This window comes from Neofelis nebulosa, chromosome 3 (genome assembly GCF_028018385.1).
Source record: "Neofelis nebulosa isolate mNeoNeb1 chromosome 3, mNeoNeb1.pri, whole genome shotgun sequence".
NCBI lineage: Eukaryota > Metazoa > Chordata > Mammalia > Carnivora > Felidae > Neofelis > Neofelis nebulosa.
Genome location: NC_080784.1, coordinates 101954529 through 101965039, shown reverse-complemented (window position 1 = coordinate 101965039; position 10511 = coordinate 101954529). Strand labels below are relative to the sequence as shown.

The 10511-nt window shown below is 36.5% G+C and overlaps 1 non-coding gene across 1 annotated transcript; it reads left to right on the top strand.

Moving 5' to 3' along the window:
- The first annotated feature begins 2120 nt into the window (after positions 1 to 2120).
- On the top strand, positions 2121 to 2224 carry LOC131508200 (U6 spliceosomal RNA). The gene has a single exon (XR_009259909.1). It is a non-coding gene; the product is annotated as a U6 spliceosomal RNA (small nuclear RNA).
- Positions 2225 to 10511: the final 8287 nt, after the last annotated feature.

Here is a 10511-nt window from a genome sequence, read left to right as displayed (position 1 = left end):
TGACCTACAACATTGTATAAGTTTAAGGTGTACAATGTGTTGATTTGATAAACATATATGACAAAACAATTATTGTCACAGCATTAGCTAACACTTGCATCACTTTACATAATTACTCCTTCATTTTTATGCTGAGCACATTTAAGATTAACTCTCAGCAACTTTCAAGTATATAACACAATATTATTAGAGATAGTCACCATGCTGTACATTAGATCCCCAGAACTCAGTCATCTTAAAACTGTAAGTTTATATTCTCTGACCAACATCTCCCCTCTCCCCACCATCCCCTCTTCATTTTGTTGATGATTTCCCTTGCTGCACAGAAACTTTTAAGTTTGATGTAATCCCACTTATTTATTTTTGCTTTTGTTGCCTTTGCTTTTGGTACCATATCTAAAAAATCACTGCCAAGACTGATATCATGGAAGTTACCCTTTATGTTTTCTTCTAGAAGTTTTAGTTTCAGGTCTTATGTTTAAGCCTTTAATCCGTTTTTTAAATATGAAATTTATTGTCAAATTGGTTTCCAACCTTTAATCCATTTTGAGTTGCTTTTTGTGCATAGTGTTAAAAGTGGTCCAGTTTCATTTTTCTGCATGTGGCTATTCAGTTTTCCCAACACCATTTATTGAAGGGACTCTACTTTCCCATTTTTGAATATTGAATTCTTTGTTTCTTTGTGATCTTTTTTCATTTCATTCTCTCTCATTTAATCTCTCTTTCTGAGAGAGAGAGAGAGAGAGAGAGAGAATGAGCTGGGATGGGGAAAAGAGAGGGGGAGAGAAAATCAGACTCCACACTGTCAGCACAGAGTCTGACACAGGGCGGGATCCAATCCTACAAACCGTGAAATCATGATCTCAGCCAAAATCAGGAGTTGGACACTTAACAGACTGAGCCACCCAGGCGCTCCTCTCTTAATTTCTTTTTAATCTCTTCTTGTTAATAGTATTGTCATTTCCATACGAGCAGACATATTACTATTATTGTTCACTCTAGTTCTATCAAGCTTACAATGAGTAGAAATTGCTCTTATAATCTGGCAAATATTTGATGGTTAGTCCTAGGCTTTGATTAATTCCTTTAATTTCATAGTATACCAAGATAATTTAGTGAGAGGTTGGGAGATGTTCTACCAGGATTGACAAATAAATTCTATATTAATTTGGTAATTAGGCTTTTCATATGTATAAGTTAGTACAATTGAGTACTTTTTCCTTGGTTCCATCACTACTTCATGCTCATAACAGGAACATATGTCTCATGGTAGTAGACACATGAGATGTACCGGTATAGCATCCAAATGAACCTCAATTAGAAGGCTTGTCAGCATTCCAGAAATAACTGACATACAGCATAGTCTCAGACGTTTGCCACTCCTTTATATCAGTGCTTTAGAATCACTGAATTGTACAAAAAGTAGACTTTGAGGCACACCCTTGTTTTACTGATATGTATCCAGAGGTTAAAAGACTTTAAAAGAAGGGTGAAAGGAAGGTATTTTATCTAGTTTGATATGGAAGAGACAGAAGTTAGAGTTTTTCACGGCCTACCTAATATCCATTTCATGGTGATGCCCGTGGTATTCTGCCTAGATAGAGCGGGAAGCAGGCCTTCCTTGTGGTTTCTTCGATTAAAGCAGAGACTTACTCGGGGCGCCTGGGTGGCTTGGTCGGTTGAGCATCCAACTTCGGCTCGGCTCATGATCTCACGGCTTGTGAGCCCGCGTTGGGCTCTATGCTGAAGGCCCAGAGCCTGGAGCCTCTTCAGATTCTGTGTCTTTCTCTCTCTCTGCCCCTCCCCCGCTCACACTCCATCTCTCTCTGTCTCTCAAAAATAAATAAAATAAAAACATTAAAAAAAAATTAAAGCAGAGACTTACTCATTAACTAAGTCAGCATGGGATTCTCTTTCCAAGGGGAGGACTAGAGGGTGACAGAGTCCAGGGCTTGACACACCTTTACTGAAGCCTTGAAACCTAAGGGCTTTAAATGGTTTTCCAGTGGGGACCACTCTAAGAAACTCAGGGAATGTATGGTGCAGGTCTAGGGGAAAAAAAAATTACAGGGCTCAGCTTATGATTCTCCCTGCAGAGAGAAATGTTGAAAGATGACCTTGTGCTGGCTTTGGCAGCACATATGCTAAAATTGGAACAATACAGAGGTTAGCGTGGCCCCCGTGCAAGGACTACATGCAAATTCGTGGAGTGTTCCATATTTTTTTAAAAAAGAAAGAAACAAAAGAAAAAAGTTATCTCCTATCTTTCTCCTTTTCTCTGTTAGCCTGCTGTCCAGTTAACATAGAGCACTGTGAATAAAATCCTGCTTCACGAAAAATGGCGTGAGTCTTCCAGTCTGACCCCAGTTCCCAATTCTCAGTGGAGCTTCAGCCTATTTTTTGTGAAAGAAAGCAGGTCTAATTTCTCCTAATTTCCCTTTGAATAAACTTCAAAATCACCAAAGCGAACCTAAGGATAATTTTATGACAGATCAGTCTTAGAGATTTGCTGAGGGGAAGGTCTAAAAATCAAATGCAACAGGCTTGATTTGTACCCTGGTTTGTTATGGTTATCCTGCCCACCTGCCTTCACTTTCATGACTTGGGAATAGGAACTAATTTCTCTTTCAGGAGATGGTGGAGAAAAGGAAGCAATTAGATTGTATAATTTAGGGAAAGGAGCTAGAATAAGTAACTACCAGAGAACAGAACTGAAAGATAAGGATTTTAGGATTTCTGTTGCTGTTACTTATTTGTTTCCTTGAACCTTAAGGCCATTTGACTTGAATGGGGTGTTTACAGCTTTGAACTACCGAAAAATAAATTTGGCAAATACTATTTTTTAATGTTTATTTATTTATTTTTGAGAGATAGAGGGCAGGGCAGAGACAGAGGGAGACAGAGAATCCCGAGCAGGCTTCGCACTGTCAGCTCAGATCCTGATGTGGGGCTTGAACTCACGACCATGAGATCATGACCTGAGCAGAAATCAGGAGTTGGATGCTTCACTGACTAAGCCACCAAGCATCCCAGAAAATACAGTTTTTAAGTGAAGTCATTTAACTCATTCTCTTTTTCTCCACATGTTATATTCCAAGATGCCCAAATTCTTAAGGCTTTGCTTATAAAGCCATTCAGAGGTGTATGGATTACAACAGGACACATCTTGATTCCATTTCATTCATAGTTTTTTAATTAAAAACATGTATTCTTGTATTCATTTTAACACACATATATCCTGATGGAGTACCTCATCATATGGGCCATGTGCTTTGCTCGGCGTACAAATCTAACTAATACACAGTTCTTATTCTCAACAAATTAACAGTCCAGTGGAGGAGACAACAGATGAAAAATATGTTGCAGTATACTATAGTACATACAGAGGTTATCTGTATGTAACAGAATTTAGAGCTTCAATTGTATATCACAGAAAGTGGCGTAAGTGCAAAATGGCTTTTATTGACTCTTAGAGATGAAATGTTCAGGGGGAGGTCTTTCACTGTATGCACAAATACACACCCATGGATCCTTATCTTCAGTCATATCCGAGTAGTCTTGTCTTTGCCAGGCTCACACCATTATCAGCCTGTCTATAGGAAAATAGAGACTGTTAAAGATAGCCAAAACTGGAATCAAATTTCATCATCAAATTGGCCCAATTTGTTTGGTGAATGCCTGCCTTAACCTAGAGCTTCAACTAGTATGCCCAAGCACACTGGCCACTATAATAATACTGGCATGCCTTGAATATGTTGTATATGCACTGGGGTGTCAAGTCCATTCTGTCTTGGAGTACAGTCAGGCAGAGACCCGGGCTAGTCAACTCTGGCTCAGATTTGCTCCATTCTTTTATCTCAACGTGCACTCTAACAATATTTTTTCTTTGTTTGTTTTTGTGGCCCATACCATGAACAAAGACTGGGAAGTGCTGCCCTAACTAATATTGATCAATAGAGAGCGATAGCACTTTGCTCAGCCCCTCCTTGAAACGCAACAGTGTCGATTTTATGTGAATTCTATGGATGGAGAGTGGGGGAAGGGGTGCGATTCCTCTAAGACACATTTGAGAGGTTGTTGGCAGAACTAGGGAATGTAAAACAACAAATGGCCACTTGATACAATGGTAGAGGTCTGATTCTATGTTCCATTGCCAGGAAATTAGAGCTTTTCTTGTTCTCTAGAAATAAAATATAGAGCTTAAGTTTGAAATATTTGTCAATGCATCCACTGGCAATATATTTTAAGATTGTTGCCTTTTTACATTATAATAATTAAATCTTAGGATAGTCTTCAAGAAAAATACTAATTTTTAACTTGCAAAGTAATAAGCAATTTGCATTAGTTAAGAAACAACAAGGGGACGATTAGGAGGGGAGGGCTTGTAGTGCAATTTTTCAACAAAAGGTCACCCCTGTGTGCAGTCCTCTGTTCCATGGGCATGACAAGTACCTGATGACTTCTGCATTGCCATCATTTATAGGCCTGGGACATGCTTTTAACTGTCGGAGGGAAATTCGTTCCTCAGGGTTATTGCAAATAAGAAGATCTGATTAGTCAATTATCCCTTTGTCTGAAAGAGGCCATTAAATTTGATGAAGGAAGCTGTCAGTGCATTAAAAGGTACAACTGAGTGAAAGGTGGGAACAAATGCTGACAAGTATGATAAACATGAGACGCACCTGACAGGACACAGGACAAGCCGAGCAAATGGCTCATAAAGCTGATTTCACAGAGGACAGTAAAATCCTTCCTTTCAAGTGGTTTGACTTTTTACCAAGCATTTATATGGAGACAGGGTCTCCTAAGGAAAGCGGACTGCGTGTTTTTACTGGATTTCGCAGACATCGGTCTTATATAATCATCCTTTATTATAGTACTAAATCTATTAAATTCTTATAGTCTTTTTCCTTTACATAAACATTTTCTCTGACTAAAAACAGATATTCACTCTCTCTCTCTCTCTCAAGCACAATCATTGTTTTTGGCAGTTACTCTTCTATATCTCTTTTAAAAGTCATGGAGAATTGGGTTTCTGCTGTAGTGACGGTTGACATAAGGTAATGATTTAGAAATAATTACAAAGAGAAAGTGGCCTGAGGAGGACCCAACAACTTCCCTTTCTACTAAGAAATTTTATAGCTACTGCTTCATAACTCCTCTAGTTATAGATGATTTCATCCCATAACCACTATAGTAATAGTCATTGTTAATATCAAGGCCTCCAAAGGATTAGAGATTTATTTTGTTTTTAAATAAGCACCCAGACATTTAGATATTTACTCAAGGGTTATCTGAACCTCACTGGTCTGGAAAATACTTTAATTCATGAACATTCAGTAGTTTCTTGGAAGATTTGTAGTTTTGGGTCACTTTGGAAGGCTTTGGGTCATTTTGGAAGTCTGACTTCTTGGTAATTTTTCACAGTAGTCTGATACTCTCTCATCGTACTGTCTAATGAGACATCTACATGTTTATTGTTTAAGGCTGTGGTCAGATGTCGAGTTATTCCTGGTGGCTTGGCCATGATTGCTACTGGGCAAGAAGTTCTCTCTAATTTATACCCCTTTATTAGCAATGTAATGCTAGCTACTGAAACAAATAAAGCCCAGATTTTTTGTGGCTAAACAGAATAGAAATTTATTTCCCACTCCTATCAGGTCTAAGAGGCAGCATGGGCTCTCCTCCCTACAGCATGTAGGGACCAGGCTTAGGAAACACTTGGTTTTGGTGGCTATTCTCAGCCTCAAATCTAGCCTGCAGAGAGGAGAAGAAAGAATGGAGAGTCTAATGGCAGAATTTTTTTAAAAAAATATTACTTTGGCTCACTCTTCACTCACTGAAAATGAGTGTCAGGGGTCTACCCAATATAAAAGGTGTTGGAAAATGTAGTTCCTTACTGGAGAGCTGCTTCTCCATGACAACAGCACATGATGGAAGAAAATCACAGATATCTGGTGGACAATAGCAGGCTCTCCACAACCTGAGCATGACACTTAACTCCAAAATGCATTGGAGAGAAATCTTCTCCACCTTTCAGTGGACTTTCAGTTTGGAAAGTCAGAAACAGTCCCCTCTAATTTTTTTAAGTTTTTATTTTGATTCTAGTTAGTTAACATACAGTGTAATATTAGTTTCAGGTGCACAATATAGTAATTTAACACTTCCGTACATCACCCAGTGCTCATCATGACAAGTGCACTCTTTAATTCCCATACCTATTTCACCCATCCCCTCATGCCCCTCCCCTCTGGTAACCATCAACTTGTTCTCTACAGTTAAGAGTCTGTTTCTTGATTTGCCTCTCTCTCTTTTTCTCCCCTTTGCTTATTTGTTTTGTTTCTTTAATTTCACATATGAGTGAAATAACATAGTATTTGTCTTTCTTTGACAGACTTGTTTCACTGAGAATAATACTCTCTGGCTTCATCCATGTCATTGCAAATGACAAGGTTTCATTCTTTTTATGGCTGAGTAATATTCCATTGTGTGTGTGTGTGTGTGTGTGTGTGTGTGTGTATCATATATATCACATCTTCTTTGTCCATTCTTCAGTCAGAAGTCACTTGAACTGTTTCCATAGTTTGGCTATTGTAAATAATGCTGCTATAAACATCAAGGTGAATGTATCCCTTTGAATTATTTATGTATTCTCTGGATAAATACCTAGCAGTGCAATTGCTGGATCATAGGGTAGTTCTCTATTCAAGTTTTTGAAGAACCTCCATAATATTTTCCAGAGTGGCTGCACCATTTTGCATTGTCACCACCGCTACATAAGCATTTCCCTTTCTCCATATCCTCTCCAACACCTGTTGTTTCTTGTGTTACTGATTTTAGCCGTTCTGACCAGTGTGAAGTGATATTGCATTGTAGGTTTGATTTGCATTTTCCTGATGATGAGTGATGTTGAGCATCTTTTCACGTGTCTATTGATTGTCTGTATGTCTTCTATGAAAAAATTTCTATTTGTGTCTTCTGCCCATTTTTTAGTTGGATTATTTGTTTATTTTTCCCATTGGATATTCTTTCTTGCTTTGTTGAAGATTAATTGACTTTATGATTGTGAGTTTCTTTCTGAGTTTTCTATTCTGTTCTACTGATCTATGTGTCTATTTTTGTGCCAGTACCATCCTGTTTTGATTACTAAAGTTTTGTAATATAACTTGAAAGTCCAAAGTCGTGATGCTTCTAGCTTTTTTTTTAGGGTTGCTTTGACTATTCGGGGTCCTTTATGGTTCCACACAAGTTTTAGGATTGTTTGTTCTAACTCTGAAAAATGCTGGTAGTATTTTGACAGGGATTGCATTAAATGTATAGATTGCTTTGGGTAGTATAAACATTTTAACAATATTTGTTCTTCCAGTCAAGAGCATATAATGTCTTTCCATCTCTTTGTGTCATCTTGAAATTCTTTCGTCAGTGTTTTATTGCTTTAAGAATATAGGTCTGTCACCTCTTCAATTAGGTTTATTCCTAGGTATCTTATTGTTTTTGGTCCAATTGTAAACAGGATTAATTCCTTAATTTCTCTTTCTTCTGCCTCATTATTGGTGTATACAAATGCAACAGATTTCTGTGCATTGATTTTGTATCCTGTGACGTTACCTAATTTGTTTATCAGTTCTAGCAGTTTTTTGGTGGAGTCTTTCAGGTTTTCTATATAATGTATCATGTTCTCTGCAAATAGTGAAAGTTTTACTTCTTCCTTGCCAATTTATTTATCATTGCCTTGCAATTTACTTATGCCTTTGATTTTGTTGTTGTTGTTGTCTGATTGCTATAGCTAGAACTTCCAGTATTATGTTGAATGAAAGTGGTGAGAGTAGACATCCCTGTCTTGCTCCTGACCATAGAGGAAAAGCTGAGTTTTTCCTCAAATAAGATGATATTAGCTGTGGAATTTTCATATATAGCCTTTATTACATTGAAGTATGTTCCCTTTCAATGTACTTTTTTGAGGGTTTTTATTGTGAATGAATGCTATACACTTTGTTAAATGCTTTTTCAGCATCTATTGAAATGATCATGTAGTTCTTATCCTTTCTTTTATTAATATGATGTGTTACATTGTTTGATTTGCAAATATTGAATGACCCTGGCAACCCAGGAATAAATCCTATTTGATCATGATTAATGATTTTTTTAACGCATTGTTGGATTCAGTTTGTCAGCATTTTATTTATTTATTTATTTATTTATTTATTTAACCACAGTAATTTTAGTGTTTATTTTTTTTTATTTTTTAAAAAATATTTAAGGGGTGCCTGGGTAGCTCAGTCGGTTAAGTGTCTGCCTTCGGCTCAGGTCACGATCTCACAGTTCGTGAGTTCAAGCTGACAGCTCAGAGCCTGGAGCCTGCTTCACATTCTGTGTCTCCCTCTCTCTCTGCCCTTTCCTTGCTCATGCTCTGTCTCTCTCTGTCTCAAAAATAAACATTAAAGAAAATAAAAATAAATAAAAAATATTTAATTACTTTTGGGAAAGCACAAGTTGGGGGGAGTGGGGCACAGAGAGTAGGACAGAGGATCCAGAGCAGGCCCTACACTGACAATCTGACAGCAGTGAGCCCGATGTGGGGCCCGAACTCACAAACCACCAGATCGTGACCTGAGCCAAAGTTAGACACTCAACGGACCGAACCACCCAAGTTCCCTAGTTTGCTGGCATTTTATTGATAATTTTTGCATCTATATTCATCAGAGATATGGGTCTATAGTTCTCTTTTTTAGTAGTGCCTTTATCTGGTTTTGGTAATGCTGGCCTCATAGAATGAATTTGAAAGCTTTCCTTTCTTTTCTATTTTTTGGAAATAGCTTGAGAAGAATAGGTACTAACTCTTCTTTAAATGTTTAGTAGAGTTCTCCTTGGGAGGTCGTCTGGTCTTGGACTTTTGTTCCTTGCAAGTTTTTTGATTACACACCCACTGTCATTGCTAGTTATTGGTCTATTCAAGTTGTATGTTTCTTCTTGTTTCAGTTTTGGTAATTTATATGTTTCTAAGAATTTATCCATTTCTTATAGGTTGTCCAATTTGTTGCCATATAATTTTTCATAATATTCTCTTATATTTGTTTGTATTTCTATAGTGTTGATTGTTATTTCTCCTTTCTCATTTGTGATTTTATTTATTTGGGCCTTTTCTCTTTGCTTTTTGATAAATCTGGCTAGAGGTTTTAATCAATTTTATTAATTTCTTTCAATGAACCAGCTCCTGTTCTATTATTATTATATATTTGTTTAGTTTCTATATCATTTATTTCTGCTTTAATCTCTATTATATGTTTCCTTCTTCTGGCTTCAGGCTTCATTTGTTGTTATTTTCGTAGCTCCTTTAACTGTAAGGCTAAGTTGTTTATTTGGTATTTTTCTTGCTTCTTGAGGTAGGCCAGTATTGCTGTAAACTTCCCTCTTAGAACTGCTTTTGTTGTGTCCCAAAGGTTTTGGACTGCTGCTTTTTCATTTTCTTTTGTTTCCATCTATTTTTTTTTAAATTTCTTCTTTGATTTCATGGTTGACACTTCTATTATTTAGTAGCATGTTACTTAACCTCCATGTATTTGTGGTCTTTCCAGATTTTTTTCTTGTACTTGACTTCTGGTTTTATAGTGTAGTGATCAGAAAAGTTATATGGTATGACTTCAGTCTTTTTCTATTTGTTGAGGTCTGTTTTGTAACTAAGTGATCTTTTCTGGAGAATGTTCCATCTGCACTTGAAAAGGTTGTGTATTCCACTGTTTTGGGAGGAAATGCTTTGAATATATCTGTAAAGTCCATTAAGTGTGTCATTCAAAACCATTGTTTCCCTGTTTATTTTTCTATTCAGACAATCTGTCCACTGATGTAAGTGGAGTGTTAAAGTCCCTTAGTATTATTGGGTTATTATCAATTAGTTCTTTTATGTTTGTTAATAATTTATTTTATATATTTGGGTACTTCTATGTTGGGTGCATAAATATTTAAAATTGCTATATTTTCTTGTTGGATTGTCTCTATTATTATGTAGTGCCCTTCTTTTTGTCTTATTACAGTCTTTGCTTTAAATTTCAATTTGTCTGATATAAGTATTCCTATTCCAACTTTCTTTTGACCTCCATTTGCATGATAAATGTTTCTCCATCCCCTCACTTTTAATCTGCAAGTGTCTTTAAGTCTAAAATGAATCTCTTGTAGGCAACATATAAATAAGTTTTGGGTTTTTTTTTTATCCATTTTGTTACCCTATGTCTTTTGAATGGAGTGTGTAGTTTGTTTATATTCAAAGTTATTATTGATAGATATGTATTTATTCCCATTTTATTACTTGTTTTGTGGTTTCTTCCGGAGACGTTTTCTGATTCTTTCTTGTCTTTCTCTCTTTCATGTTTTACTGATTTTCTTTAGTGATATATTTGTGTTTCTTTCTCTTTATTCTTTGCATGTTTATTACTGGGTTTTGATATATGGTTACCAGTAGATTTGTATATAACCTCTCCTGAAATTAACAGTCTATATTAATTTGATGATCATTC